Below are 15,736 nucleotides of genomic sequence, written 5' to 3'. Positions count from 1 at the left end.
AAAGTAAACTATTTGGTCTTAGTTTGATTAAATGACTATAACTAGGATTGGGGTGTAGGGCAACAAAAAGAAACCTAAAATTGGGTTTGCCATGATATTTCTCATGGACAAAGTGTCCAGGGCATTGGAGTTTATCAGTGGGGGAGCACAGGCTTAGCACACCCTGAGAAGCCAGGGCTACAGTAGGGACCTGGCTTTGTGACGGTCCTGACTTGCTTTAAGAGTTAAAATTCTGGTGAGAGCAGACATGGGTGGAATTTACTTGCTTCTAAGGATGAAGCTGGTTCATCCAGTACTGAATGGTTTGAATGGGTCAAATTGTGATGGCATGGGAAAACAGGAGGAAATGAAGGGATATTTGAGTTAAAAATACTTGAGCTTAGATTTGGGACTTCAGGTCCCTGGGGCAAAAACTAAAATGGTCGTAGTTTACATCCCTGGTATATTCAAGGTAGCATCCATCCTCAGAGTTGGACTGCAACTGCTTAGATGTAGAAACCAGCCACAATCCTAGAGTTCTTTGCATTTTTGTATGAGACATCACAATTTTAGGCTAAGGTTTTAGGATTTTGTAGAAAGGAAAGTGATTTCTTGTGACCTTGTGTTTCCTTAGGCCAACTTCCAGTGAAGATGCAATATCTGTAAGGACAGCTCACCAGTTTTTAGTATTGCTGGCTGATGGAGATTGTGACCTAACAATTAGACTGGAGAGACATTTGCTTTGTATTTGAGTCCCTGGCTTGTTAGAAATTCATGCTGCCCTGCCACCCTAGACAGGTACACTAGTGCTTTGAAGCTAAGTGCTTCTCAGAAGAGGGAAACCTTTTGACTAAATAGTGACTGTTGATTTTTCTGCTTCTACTTTAATCAAAATTATTTTTGTAGTAACATTAGATGAGGGGGTCACCCAAACTTGGACTTGACCTTCCAAGTGCTTGACATTTACAAGTGTGCTAACAACTGACTGAAGATGGCTTGCCTATGGCGGTCTCATGCGGTTCACAAGTCACACTTAAGTCAGACTTGTCAGAAGGCCCCTGAACCGTTTTGTCCCCCTCCTTCCCAATTTGAGGGAAATTGTATTTGAGGTGTGCACTTGGCACTTGTTTTATACGAGTATTAGCAGGTTGAAGTTGTGGCCTGCAGGGGGCAGCATAAGGCTGCAGAGGTCAGGTGTGAGACCTATCAGTGCAAAAGGATAGACTGGGGTAAACTACTAATTCTTGTGGGAAAAGACTGCACCAGTGGACATTTGAAGATTCAGGAATTCCAGCATAACAGGAAAGTGCTAAAAGTACCAGGTTATCCATTACTTTCTTTTCCATTACTACTTTCCATTAGTGTCGGTTTCAATTGTGATTCTTAGTTCAGCAGGATCTTAGGTTAAATTTATTGACTGATAATTAGAATTAAGCTAATAGGTTTTGTTTGAAAATTTTGTAGTGTTTAATTGCACTGTCTTACACAAATAAATTACAAGTACCTGACTTTTTTAACATTTCTTGAGAAGGTAATGCTGTACCTGGTTTGTAGAGGAGGTTGATCTCAACCAGAGCTCTTGCATCTGCCTTCTTAGTGCTAGGATTAAAAGGCATGTGTCACAATGCTGGTTTTAAATAGGTGCATTTTTGGTTTTTTTGAAACGGTTTCTCTGCAGCCAGGTCTGTCCTAGAACAACTTCATGTGCCAGGATGATCTCAATTTAGAGATCCACCTACCTCTGCCTGTGCACCACCACAACCCAGCCTAAACATCTGATTTTTACTGCTTGGATAGAGGTGGAAGCAGTTTGGTTTTCCCCCACAAAAATGCAAGTAGGGTTGTAGCTCTTGTCAAATCCCTCTGGTCAGTTATTAAAATTCTTTGAAAGGTTTTCCTTTTAAAGATCAATATTCGTACCTTGAGATAATCAGTAAATTTTGGGTATTTTTTATTATGCATACAATATTCTGTCCGTGTGTATGTCTGCAGGTCAGAAGAGGGCACCAGACCTCATTACAGATGGTTGTGAGCCACCTTGTGGTTGCCGGGAATTGAATTTAGGACCTTTGGAAGAGCAGGCAATGCTCTTAACCACTGAGCCATCTCTCCAGCCCCAGTAGGGCATTTTCTTAATTAGTGATTGATGGGGCATGGTTGATGGAGCCACCCTTGAGCAGGCTCTATCAGAAAGCAGGCCAAGCAAGCCATTAGAAGCAAGGCAGTAAGCAGCACCCTTCCATGGCCTCTACATCAGCTCCTGCCTCTGGGTTTCTGCATTATTTGAGTTCCAGCCCCCATATGGTTTTATTTTTTCGGATTAAATTTTCTTTGCTATTTAAAATCTACAAGGGGGCTGAAGAGTTGGCTCAAGGGTTAAGAGCACTTGTTATTGTGGGGGACTTGTTTTTGTGTAACTGCCACATGGTGGCTCACAACCATCCACGGCTCTGGTTCTAGGGTACCTGACACCCTCTTGACTTCCGAAGGCATATGATTTACACACAGACATACATGAAGGTGAAACAGTCATACAAGTAAACATGTCTAAAGAATAACTGCAGTAAGGTTTAAATGAAAAACTACTTAAAGTACTACCTTGACTTGATGTTTTTAATAAGTCACATCACGGACATTTCTGCATCACATTCTCACTCCAGCCATCATATTCTCTCTAGTTTACCTTTATGTATGTGCGGTCTATGAATATGGGTGTGTGCACGAGGAGGCCAGAGTAGGATGCTCTGCATCCTAACCTGTTGCTTTCTGCTTACTCTTGTGACAAGGTCTTTTGCTGAGCCTGGAATGAGGCTGGTGGCCTGTAGTCCCCAGTGATCCTTCTGTCTCTGACTCACCACAGCTGTGCAGGCAAGCACTCAGCTTTTTAAGTGGGTACTGAGGATTTGAACTCAAGTTCTCATGCTTGCGTATTGAGCACTCAAGTCATTTTCCCAGCCCTGTCTTTGTCCTAAAGAAGCAGGTGCATTTGAGGACTTGATCTGGGGCTTAGGCTCAGTTTAAATATTTTTGTCTTTGTTGTAGAATCCACACTCTGTTGCTCATGAAGTCTCGGGGCTGAGCATTTTTGTCATGTGCTTTGGTAGACTGTCAACTGGGATTACTGTAATTGTGTATTGTTAGGAGGGGGCACTGGGAAACAAGCTAAGGGCCTGGCATGCTTGGCTGGTGTCATTGGCAGAATCTAGACTTGAGATGGGCCTCTGTGCACATCCATGGGATACTATCTGGTTGCATTTGTCAAGTTGGGAAGACCTGCCCACTGTGGGTGGTGTCATTCTCTGGGATTATGTACTGTAGACATAAAGGGGGCTGAGTGAAATACGTGTTTGTTGCTGTCCACTTTTCAACTGTAAATGAGATGTTAGCAACTGCTTCAAAGTCTGCTGCCAACTTGACTCTACTGCAGCGATGGCAATGGAATGAACTGTGAGCCAGAAGCTGTGTTTCTCTGAAGTTGCTTTTTTCAGAGCAAGAGGAAAAGAAGCTAAGACACTTAGCAGGGACTGTGCTGCCCAACTGCATCCCCAGTCTGACTACAACTAGAACTTTGAAACTACAATGTATTCCTAGAGGAAAAAGGCTTCCAAGTGAAATATGTTTTAGTTAGGATTTTCCCCTTCACTGTTTTGTGTGCTACATAAGTCACAAAAGGTTCCAGAGCAGTCAAGGGATGTGCTTGGAGATTATCATCTCTACATAGCTCCCTGCAAGCATCAGTTACTATGAGACAGTCTCTGGTGCCCAGAACAGTGCTTACAACGATAGGCACTGAGGTATTTTGTTAGTTAGATGAATAAGGTTGACTAATTTATTTATGGCCTTTATTTTAAGGCTGAATTGCTCAGTCCTTTTTGGACTTTTTATTTTCTCATGTTCCTTTCTCTCGGACAACAAAAGTCAATCTTAGTTTTGGCCTCTTTCATGTTAGTATGGTGCCGAGCTGTCTCAATTTCTCTTCAGTTCCACTCTAGGGAGCAGGGCAGAGAAACATCATATCACAATATGGGGTACATGGCTCTAGGAGTCTGAAAAAATAATTTTAAAAGCTATTTTGAGACCTGGGAATAGTAAAAAGCATGTGAATTCAGGGAAACTTTTTACATCGCAGTAATTTCTTTTTCAAGCCTATTTACTGGGGCATGCCAACAGCACAGTATTTTGCAAGTGGTGTGAATTAAACATTAGACAAATATATTTGTCTTTTTATTGTTCATCTCTCAGCTCAACCGCCCCTCACTAAAATTTACAAATGAATGTAAAAACCCTGTTTATACCTGGTTGACTTGTTAGAGAAAAAGTGAATGAAAGGGAGGCCTGTGATGTTTCACATTGTTCTTGTTAGAGAAAAACTGAATGAAAGGCCTGTGATGTTTCACATTGTTCTTGTTAGAGAAAAACTGAATGAAAGGCCTGTGATGTTTCACATTGCTGTCACCAGGTTAAAAGGAGCAAAATATGCATAAAATAACTGAGATCCCTAGGGGGAAAGTAAACTGTTAACATACAAAACAGCACAAGTTAGAAAACCCAGCTTCTCTCCCAGACTTGAAGCTGGGTAAACTGGGGAATTTCAGGGTGGATATTTTGCTAAATGGGTACATGCAGCTTGCTGGGAGGCACCACACATTGCTGTAAAGTGTCGGAGTTATGCCACTGATTCGCAAAGGAACACACAGATGATTCTTAAGAAAAAATGCTTCTAAGACCTCTTTCAAATGGCTGTAGTTTGAAATAAAGTCATCAGTCAAAATATTCTAAATTTTGTCATGTAGAGACTTAACACTGAGTTGCATAGTGTGTGATTTTTTTATTTGCAAAATTAAAAATTTTAGGTTTATTGACTCTTGTGCGTATGGCTATTTTGCTTGCATGTATGTCTGTGCACTGTGTGCATTCTTGGAGCCCACTGAGTCCAGAAGAAGGCACTGGATGCCCTGGGACTGGAGTAACACATGGTGTGAGGTGCTATGTGGATACTAAAAAGTCTGAGTCCTTTGGAAGAGCAACATGTGTTCTTAACTACTGAGCAATCTCCCCATCTCCACAATTTTTATAGTAACTTAGAAATTAATATTAAAAATATTTTAGTAAGAGAAAAAAGGCAAGAAGGGAAAAAAGAAATGTTACTATAAATAGCAAAGATTTTCTTTTTTCTTTTTAGAGTGTTGTTTATTCCAGCACGCTGGGGTCTGCCAGCCAGACAAAATTGTGATCGATTTTCCTCCTTTTACTGATTATTTTCTTCCTTACTGGAAGACAAGTTGAAAATAAGTACAGGGACACCGCATGTCATCAGACAGATTCAGTTGTGCGGCGTCGAGCAGACCAGAACCCAGTTGCTGCTTTCCCCATCGTCTTGCTGAGGTGAAGAGGCTCCTCGTCAGCAGCAGCCCATGTAATGTGCAGTTACAGTGCCGAGGCTTTCTCTCCGGGTGGCGAAATCAAATTCTCCACCCGTGTGACCGAACCCTCGCTGGCTGGAAGATGTGCATTAGGGGCTGAGGTGGAGAGGGAATCCAGAGACTGACTTGGCTCACTGAACTTTACTTGCCTCGTATATGGGAACCTCACTAAATCTAAAGCATCCAGGAATCATACTTGTCTACTAAAAATAAGTTTCAAGCCATGGCACGTGTCTTTAATCCCAGCACTCAGGGCACTCGCGAGGCAGAGGCAAGATCTTTGTTCAAGGCCAGCCTGGTCTACAAGCGCTACTTCCAGGACAGGCTCCAAAGCTATGGAGAAACCCTGTCTCCAAAAACAAAAAAAGTTTCAAAAGCAAGTTTGGGTGGGAAATGCTAATATTTAAAGAAAAGAGAATTATACATTAATATTTATAATACTTTAAAAATTCCTTTCTGTGAGAAGTGAAGACCCTCCCTTTATTTAATAGCATTAGAGATAGTTTATTTTACAATTTTGCACACTCGGGCATCAACCCAGAAGGGCTGGTGTGACAATCTAGCACAGAACAGTCTCAAACCCCAAACCCTTGGCTCTTTTTCCCTCTCCTCCTCATTGAGGAGTCAGGAGAGAAAAATCTTACATGAAATCTAGATCTCCCTTCCCCTCTGTCACTTACATTTGTCCCTTTTTACAGCAGAAACCTTGCCTACATTCTGTCTTACACCCTGTTTATTTGAAGGCTCATCTGCTAATGACCTTGCAGGCAAGCTTAACTTTTAGTAAATTTTGACTCTAAACTTCTGGCTTGGGTGGGAGGGGTGGAGTGGCTGAGTTTGGGTGTGTGTCGAATAGCTAGACTAGCAGGCAGTAGCAGCGGGCCAGAGTGTTTTGTTCTTTGGTAAATGGACCAAAGCTGACTGGAGGTTCCTGTGAAAATGCACCGTCAGATCTCATTCTTACACTTCCAACATATAAGTGACGTGGATGTAAAACAAAGTGCTGTAAATAAAGTTGTGGACATTTGAACAGGGGCCTTTTAACCTTCTATGGCTACTGCAGGCAGTTACTTTCTTGAGAACAGCTGCCTTGTCTCTGTTGCCTTTGTCGGTTGTGGCCTGACCAAACTGTGACATTCCTATTTCTTGGAAAAGATGCTTGCTCTTGCTTCAAACTTCAGGTCTAAGCTTTTCCCATTTCAGACTTTGCCTGCAGTTAGAAATTGACATTTTAAAACAACTTTCTATTTAATATTTAAACCACAATGACACACACACACACACACACACACACACACACACACACACATTTAGTTTGAGACAAACTGTGGTTTCCCAATCTGGCCTTGAGTTAACAAGCATCTTGCCTCAGCTTCTTAAGTACAGACAGACCTACAGACCTCAGGTGTATGTTACCTCATCTAGTTATCAGGTGTTCCATTTTCATTTTTTATTATTAAACCTTTAAATTACATTGATTTAGTGTGTGTGTGGGGGACTGTATGCATTCCATGTCTTGTATGGTGGACAGAGGACAACCTAAGGGAGTCGGTTTCTGCTTCTACCATGTGATGATGGGGTTGAACCCATCAGGCTCAGTTGCAAAGTGCATTTGCCTGCTGAACCATTTGTTCTCCCTGTGTTCAGTTTTAAAAGAACTTACTGAACTGCTTTATTTCCTTTAATGTTCAGGCCAGGAACACAAGAGTAATCCAGTTTCTTTGCATCCTCACTGCCAGACAGTGTTGCCATTTTTTTACTGTGGCCTCTCTTAGAGGTGTGCATGATACCTCATGATGTCAATTTATTTGATTTGCACAAAAGGCATATACAATTTTTGGAGAACATTTTTTTAAAAGATATTTATTTATTTATTATGTATTCAATATTCTGTCTGTGTGTATGCCTGTAGGCCAGAAGAGGGCACCAGACCTCATTACAGATGGTTGTGAGCCACCTTGTGGTTGCTGGGAATTGAACTCAGGACCTTTGGAAGAGAAGGCAGTGCTCTTAACCTCTGAGCCATCTCTCCAGCCCTTGGAGAACATTTTTGCAAAGATAAAGTGTATATACTGATCTGCAGGCCATTTGTTTGAAATACCGGGCAAAACTCTCCTAAACTGTACTCAATACATATCCCAGCAAATAATAATGGGCACGAATGGTGAAGATTCAAAATTTAGGGCCATAGCAGAGAGCCCTGCTGGACCCTCAGTAGGGGATCCAGGAGGTTCAGGAAAAAGAAGAGAGGGGAGTCTGTTTGTTCAGAAGAGTAATTTGAAGGAAACCTGTCGAGTTCTTGCCCTGTTTATGCAGTGTAGTACTGAGGTGGAGGCAGAGGCATGGCATTGTTGGTGGGATTATCATAAATGTTAACACTGCACTACAAGAAATGTTAAGGGGCCGGGTAGTAGCTCAGTTGGTAAAGTGCTTGCTACACTAGATGGCAGCTAGTATCAGGAGCTTGAATTCGATCTCTGCAAATCCATATAAAAGAACAATATAGAATATTCCTATAATTTCAGCATCAGGGCGTCAAAGATGGGGGAATCCCTGTGGCTCCCTAAGGCTAGCCTAGTCAGTGAGTTCAGGCCAAATGAGAGACCCTGTCTCAAAAACCAATGTGGTAGCACCAAGTATGATCCCTAAGGGTGACCTCTGGCCTCCATGTAGCATCCTACACACATTCACATACAGTCACAAAGAATACACAAGAATAACTGAAGACCTCACTCAGCCACAATAGCCTAGGAGGTAGAATTTTAGAAGTTGCCAATACTTTACACAAGCGACAAGGGTATTTATTGGGTGTTCTTCCATCTAATGGTGATGTCTCCATGTATGTCAAGTTGGTGAAGGCACAATATCAAATTAATTAGGGTTGATTAAAAAAAAAGGATGAGTAGGTGTCTCCAAAACTGATTGAAAATGGAAACCATCAAGAGTGGTTGGTTACAGCTGTATAGTAATTAATGACCATGACAAAGTTTTACTTTGCCTTGTCATTTAATTAAATCAGTTCCAATTTTCATGAGGCATTATACATAACCTTTAGTTAGTCTTTTGAGGCATGATTTCTCTGTGTATTTCTTTTTTTTATTTTTTTTATTTTTATTTTTTTAAATATTTATTTATTTATTATGTATACAATATTATGTCTGTGTGTATGTCTGCAGGCCAGAAGAGGGCACCAGACCCCATTACAGATGGTTGTGAGCCACCATGTGGTTGCTGGGAATTGAACTCAGGACCTTTGGAAGAACAGGCAATGCTCTTAACCTCTGAGCCATCTCTCCAGCCCCTCTCTGTGTATTTCTGACGGTTCTGGAAATCATTCTGTAGACCAGGCTGGCCTTGAACTCAGAGATCCACCTGGCACTGCCTCCCAAGTGATGGGATTAAAGGCGTGTACCACTATACCCATCCCACTATAAATAACTTTAAGTGTGGAGTGTCATAGGTGATTGATAGTGGACTCTGATATTTTAAAACGCGTTATTCACTTAGGTATCCATTTGTTTTTGAGACATGGTCAATAGAATGTTTCTAATAATAAATGCATTTAGTCCAACTTCAAAAATTCTCATAAGTATTCTCTAAACAGTCCACACATGCATACACGTATGTGCTTGCTTGTGAGTGCAGATGCCTTCAGAGGCTAGAAGAGGGCATTGGATTGACCTGGAAGTGGAATTGCAGGCAGTTGTGGGTGCTGGGAACTGAAGTTGGGTTCTCTGTAAGAATAGTATGTGCTCTTAAATGCTGAGGCATTTCTCCAGTCACAGTTTCCATAAACCTTATCAAGCCCCTGCTAAAAAGTCTGGCCAGGCTGGGAATGTATATCTCAACTGGTAGAGGGCCTGCCTTTCTCTGGCTTCATTCCACAGCAGCACACAAAAATGAGACATTATGACACTTAGAAAGGGGAGGCAGGAGGATCAGAAGTTTAAGGTTATTCTTGGTCATATAGCAAGTTTGAGGCGGCATGGGGTACAGGAGACTGGGTTCAAAACAGAAAAATTCTGAAATCTATTCTTTTTAAGTTTTAAGACATTATTTTTTCTTTTTTGAGACAGGTTTTGTGTGTGTGTGTGTGTGTGTGCGTGTGTGTGTGTGTGTGTGTGTGTGTGTGTGTGTGTGTGTGTGTGTGAGACAGCCTTGTCTGTCCTGGAACTCACTACGTAAACCAGACTGGCCTTGAACTCACAGAGATCTGCAGGTCTCTGCCTCCCTGCGTGCTAGGACTAAACGCATTCACTGTCACAGCCCAGCTCAACACAATTTTTATCTTGTTTTGAGAAAGCGTCTCACTATGTAGCCTTGGCTAACCTGGAACTCGCTGTGTAGACCAGGCTGGCTTACAACTCTTAGAGATCTGTCTGCCCCTGCCTGCCGAGTGCTTGGGTTAAAAGTGTGTCACCATGCTCCACTCAAGGCGGTGCTTTTTTTAACTGTGAGTCCCTGTAAAATCAAAGAGTTACATCAGCAGCATACAATGCAGAGTAAGCATTCCCATTACAAAAGTAAGCTGCAGGAAGATGCCCAGGAGAGAACACGACTCCCACCCAGAAGGCCCACATCAAATTCTGTAGCTCTGTGTTGAGCATCCAGGGTTTCTGGTGGCATCGTCAGGGCTTTCTGGAGCCTATACCTCCACATACACCTCCATTCCTCCTGAAAACACATCCTCATGATCAAATCCATGTTTCTCACATCAGTGACCCCAATGCTGCTACCCATTTTTTTTGTATTAGTTTCCTTCACTGTGGTGACATGTGACAGAAGCAACTTAAGAAAAGAGGGGTTTATTTTGGCTCACAGTTTTAAAGGACCTGGTCCACCATGGTTGTCAAGGCTTGGCAGCATAGGTTCTTTCTGTGGTAACACTGCTGTTACAGTCAGCATGTTAGGAAGCATAACTGTTTGGAATATGATAAGAAAAATATTCATGAAGAACAGTGCTGTTCTTGCAGGAGTTCAGATTGCAAAAATTATGGGGCCAGCATCAAGGTCCCAGGGGGCAGGGAACAAAACAATGAGACCATGCAATATGTAAGAGGGTCATACGTCTAGAGCTTCTGCATGGGTTATGGGCTATGAATGATACTATGAAAGTGGAACCAAAGTGTGATGAAAACCTTAAAACTTTTGAAATAACAGAAATGTAGTATGTCTTCAAAGAAAGCAGAAGAAACTGAATAAAACTGGCTCAAGCAAGAAGTCACATATGCAGCAGGGAACAGGGACATTATGGGTGGGCTTATCAAAACCTGTTAGGGCCTGAGATGGTATCACTGTGAGCCCTGAATGCTAGGCAATGACCTACAGAGTTTAATATCTATCCTGCTGGGATTAGATAAAGATTCTAAACCATCTCTAGAATAACTGCAGTTTAAAAACATCAAATTTAAAGTAAAGTTATCATGGACACAAGATTACTATTCTTGTGCTTATAAATTTAAAACACATGAGAAAAAAAGGTCAATTCAGAGAGGGGTCATTTGGACTATGGCTTTGTCATATTTAATAATTAAAAAAAGTTTTTAGTAATTCTTTTGAGGATAGCGTTATTCCATTCTACAGAATGAACAGAAGATGGCAGCATTGCTTCAGCAGTTAAAAACATTTGGCTCCTGAGAGGGATGGGAGTGGACTGGCTGAGTCACAGCAGCAGGTGTTATTGTGTGCACAGAGCACAGCAACGCTCCTGTTTCCTGTGTCAGGTGTGCAGAAAGAACACACGAAGTCAGTCTGTTCAATGCCTCTAAAACCTGCACACATTAGCATACTTTTTCCAGGGTAAGAGGATCTTCCCTGTAGAAATGAAATGGGTCAGATGCTGAGGTTGTTAATGAGATTTAAAAAAGCTGTGCATGGGTAACCAAGAGCTTGGCTCTACAGCTGTGGGGGCTTAGTCTCTGTTTTTATGGACTGGTAAATTTCTAAGAATAATAGATGTTTGTCTTTATTCTCAGAACATTAAGGAGATGTTAGTGATGAGTAAGGATTTGAATCTCAGGTGAGTAGACATGCAAGGGTTTTTTTTTTTTTTTTTTTTTTTTTTTGATTTTCGAGACAGGGTTGCTCTGTAGCTTTTGGTTCTTGTCCTGGAACTGGCCCAGACTGGCCTTGAACTCACAGAGATCCGCCTGCCTCTGCCTCCCTAGTGCTGGGATTAAAGACGTGTGCCACCGCCATCCGGCAACATGCAAGTATTAATACATATTTGTTTCAATGGTTTGTGCCAGAGAACAGCAATAGGTTAGGGGATAACTGGCCTCAAGGTCCCTGATCATTAGCAGCCTGGCTTGTGGCTCTTTTTGTGGAGTTGACATGTATGCATACATCCAAACTCAACTTTTAAAGTGCACGTGTAAATAAGTACATATGCATTATGTGTAGATAATTTGTAACCTTTCTTAGTTTATGTCATTAAGTTTAATGAGTTGTTAGAAGTTTCTGGAAAATAAAATTTATTGACTAAGAAAGAGAAAGAAATAAAGACCCACACATATTTTATTAATGCCTGTGTTAAAAAAGAGGCAAGTTTTGAGTTAAATGGGAAAGTCACCTTTATCTTCATATTTAAGACTCTATGTTTTTCGACTTGTGAGAGATTCCATAGTGATGCTTGCCACCATGTCTGAAGACCTGAATTTTATTCCTGGGACCCACACAGTAGAAGAAGAAACTTACATCTACAAGTGCCTTTTCTCCCAAACAGACAAACAAACAAACAGAGAGAACTCTATGCCCTTAGAAGACTGCCTTTCATATGCTGAGCAAGGCCTTTCCTACCAAACTGTATCCCCAGTTAGAAGTCTTGTTTCAATGCTGTGTCTCCAAATTATACTCTTAAAAGATGGATTTATATTGCTCATTTTTGGACTTTAATTTCCTCATGTCTACTTATAATTTAATCTGGGCAAATGATTGCTTTTTAAAATTCTATCTTGAGAAAGCAACCCTTTATAATAGCATGCATTTGACTGTGTGTTCTAAACAGAACATTTTATTAATATGCTAACTCATTTTCCATTGAAAGCAGAAGCTATCACATACATAAATAAAGCTTTTACGGCTTCACGAGAGTCCTAAAGGTAAGCAGGCAATGTAGTCTACTACTTGGGGGCTTATATCACTGTCAGGGTTAATATATGAGAAATAACGAGTTGAGTGTGAGCTTGAATAAATGAAAACCATGGATGTTTAATAATGCAGTCAGGGGTTTACTCTGAGCTCCATAAATAGTGTGAGGGCATATATGATCTTAAAACCTATTACTTCACTGTTCTTTTTACATATGCCAGGTCTCCCCAGCAACTAATTGTGACAAAGGTACTGGTAACGTGTTCCATGTCTTTTGAGGGAATGAGAACTTTAAATTGGACTGTTGTGTAAGAGATTCTTAGTGTATCTGTAGGGCTCATGACGGGGCTTCAGGTTGATTAGTGGAAACTTCTTAGGTTGTCCACACCAATCTCTTTGAAAAGTGGTAACTTGGAGAGGGGAATGAAATTAGCTTAGAATATTTATGCATTGTAGTCTGTCTTTCCCTATAGCTGTCTGTCTGTCTAGCTGCTTTTCGGCACACATTGATTTTACGGTCAAAGGGGACTCAGATATGAACCCTAGTTTTATAATTTTATAATTGAGAGACAACAGAGAAGTGTTTAATTCTAAGGAATCCCAATGGTTTTATCTAAGATGGGAATGATAATAGTTGTTTTACAATGTTCGGTGAGAGTTAGCTGGGCTGATGATATGAAATGTTTGGGGTAACATCTCGAACATAATTGGTGGTAGTTATCATGATGGTACAGAAATATTGTAGCAGATATGTATGTATATATGATACTTTAAAATAATATCATTGTGTTACATTTTATTTGACAAAGCATAACCTATATAAAGATAGTTTTCAGATCTGTTAAAAGTCAGATATCCCTAAAGGAATAAGTTACAACTTTTATTTAAACAGCGCCTGAGACAATATATTTGTGTAACCTTCTCAGAAAGGGTTTATAAATAGCTTTCATAGGCATGGATTTTATTAGGGTCCCAGTCCTGAGGGCTCCATAGAAGCTAGTCTAAAGATTATTTAGAAAGATTATGGAAAACTGCTCTGCCTCATGAGAGTTTGTGCCTGTTCAGATTCTTGCTCTTGGCTTCAGCTCTCGACTATGACTTGGTGCCTCTGGAGCTAGCATGCTTGTTAAGAGCACTGCTACTCTGCACAGCGTTGTACTGAACACCACATACATCCTAGTGTAACAACACATTGCTTTACTTTTTATTTCTGTAGGGTTTTTCTTTTTCTTTCTTTCTTTTTTTTTTTTTTTTTTTTTGAGCTGGGTTTCTCTGTGTTGCTTTGTTGCCTGCCCTGGAACTAGCTCTTTTTTTTTTTTTCCAAATGTCAATCATACTTATTATTTTTATTTTTTATTAGATTTTTAAAAAAAAATCCAAATTTCCATTCCCCCCTCCCATTCCCTCCACACACCTTCTCATCACACCCCCTCTAATCCTAAGAGGCACTTTGCTTTGTGGAAAAGTCCAAGGCCCTCGCTACTACATCTAGGCTGAGCAAGGTATACATTAAAAGAGAATAGGATCCCAAAAAGTCAGTACATGCAGCAGAGACAAATTCCAGTGCCACTGCCAGTGGCCCCTCAGTCTGCCCCAGCTATACAACTGTCAACCACATTCAGAGGGACTAGTTTGGTCCTATGCTTGTGCAACTAGCTCTTGTAGACCACGCTGGCCTCAGACTCACAGAGATCCACTTGCCTCTGCCTCCCGAGTGCTGGGATTAAAGGTGTGTGCCACCACTGCCCGGTTTAATTTAGTTTTGTTTTTAACTATTTAGAAAAACAAAATGAACGCTGGCAAGATGGCTCAGAGCCACCACCGCGGATGAGGACCTGAGTCTGATGCCTGGGACTTATGCGGTGGAAGAGGAAAACTGACTTTTACAAACTGTCTTCTAACTTCCATATGCACCTCACCATGTACACATCCCTGCTCTCCCACAAGGAAACAATTAACACAAAGAAACAATGCTCACTTCATTAACATGTTTGTGAGGCGTAGGACTTCTCTAGAGTTCTTTAGTGTTCAGTTCTTAAGTTTTCTTTCCATTAGGCTATTTCTTTGAGCAAAGAGGCCAGTCTGGTTCTGGTTTTACCCTTCTGCCCTTCCCTCCCTCTGCTCACTCCTCTTTTGTTCATCTCACATTCGCTGCACACTGCATAGTTAATAGGGATCGCTGATAGCCCTCTAGCCTAAGGTCTGGGCTCTCTGTCTTTATCCACCTCCAGCTTGATGGGGAATCGTTGTCAACCAATTATCTTTAAGAGGCAGAACCAAGTTAGGATGTGAGGGCAACCTGGCTGCGGACATCTGTCACCCCATTGATCGCCAGGGTTTATTCAGCTAATCTGGCTGGCTAGGCAGGTGTCCCTTTCCTCCCTCACGGCTCCATGTGTGTCCATGCATGCTTGGTCGAAGAGGACGACCTTCCCCCAAATAGAGGAGGACCCGTCTTCCGTCAAGGGTAAACAAGTAACTGTGCTCCCCTGCTAGAACCTCCAAACAAGCTCTCAAGAGGTGGCATCAAGTTAGGGTGTGGCTTTCTGGGACTTGGAGAAAAGCTGTGTGCTCTCTCTGCATAGTTTCCTTGCAGCACAGCTGAGCTTGGACTTCTCGTTCCTTTGTCGTGAGTTTGTCCCTTATAATAAATAAAAATATGATTGTTTTATCTTTTAGCTAGCCCGGTTATTTCATGAACCCATAATTCAACACCAGCTGATGCTGAAGTTTCTTCAATATAGTGGCCATTCTCAGAAGTTCTCTGCACTTTATCCTATGGCCACAATGGCTATTTACATGCTGCAAAACTGAATGCTCCCTCACTGCTTCTCAACTTCCTTGACTCCTCAAAAGCACTGGACAACTGATTGCTTCCACTTCAGTGAAATACAGTTTTGGGTTGTCTTTTAGGAACTATGTTTTGTTTGTTTATTGTGTTGCTTTATTTTATTATTATTATTATTATTATTTTTGCTTTGTTGTCTTCTTTCTCAATCACATTACTGATTTTTTTGGTTTGTTTGTCTTTTTTTTTCCTAAGATTTGTTTGTTTGTTTATTGTGTTGCTTTATTATTTTTTCTGCTTTGTTGTCTTCATTCTCAATCACATTACTGATTCCTTTTGTTTGTTTGTTTTTGTTTTTTTTTTTCCCCCAAGATTTGCTTTATTTATTGTGTTGCTTTATTATTTTTCCTGCTTTGTTTTCTTCTTTCTCAGTCATATTACTGATTCTTTTTTTTTT

The sequence above is a fragment of the Alexandromys fortis genome, unplaced genomic scaffold (assembly GCF_014885135.2).
Source record: "Alexandromys fortis isolate MF-2015 unplaced genomic scaffold, M_Fortis_MF-2015_v1.1 scaffold_107, whole genome shotgun sequence".
Classification (NCBI taxonomy): domain Eukaryota; kingdom Metazoa; phylum Chordata; class Mammalia; order Rodentia; family Cricetidae; genus Alexandromys; species Alexandromys fortis.
This window is presented reverse-complemented; position numbering follows the sequence as displayed.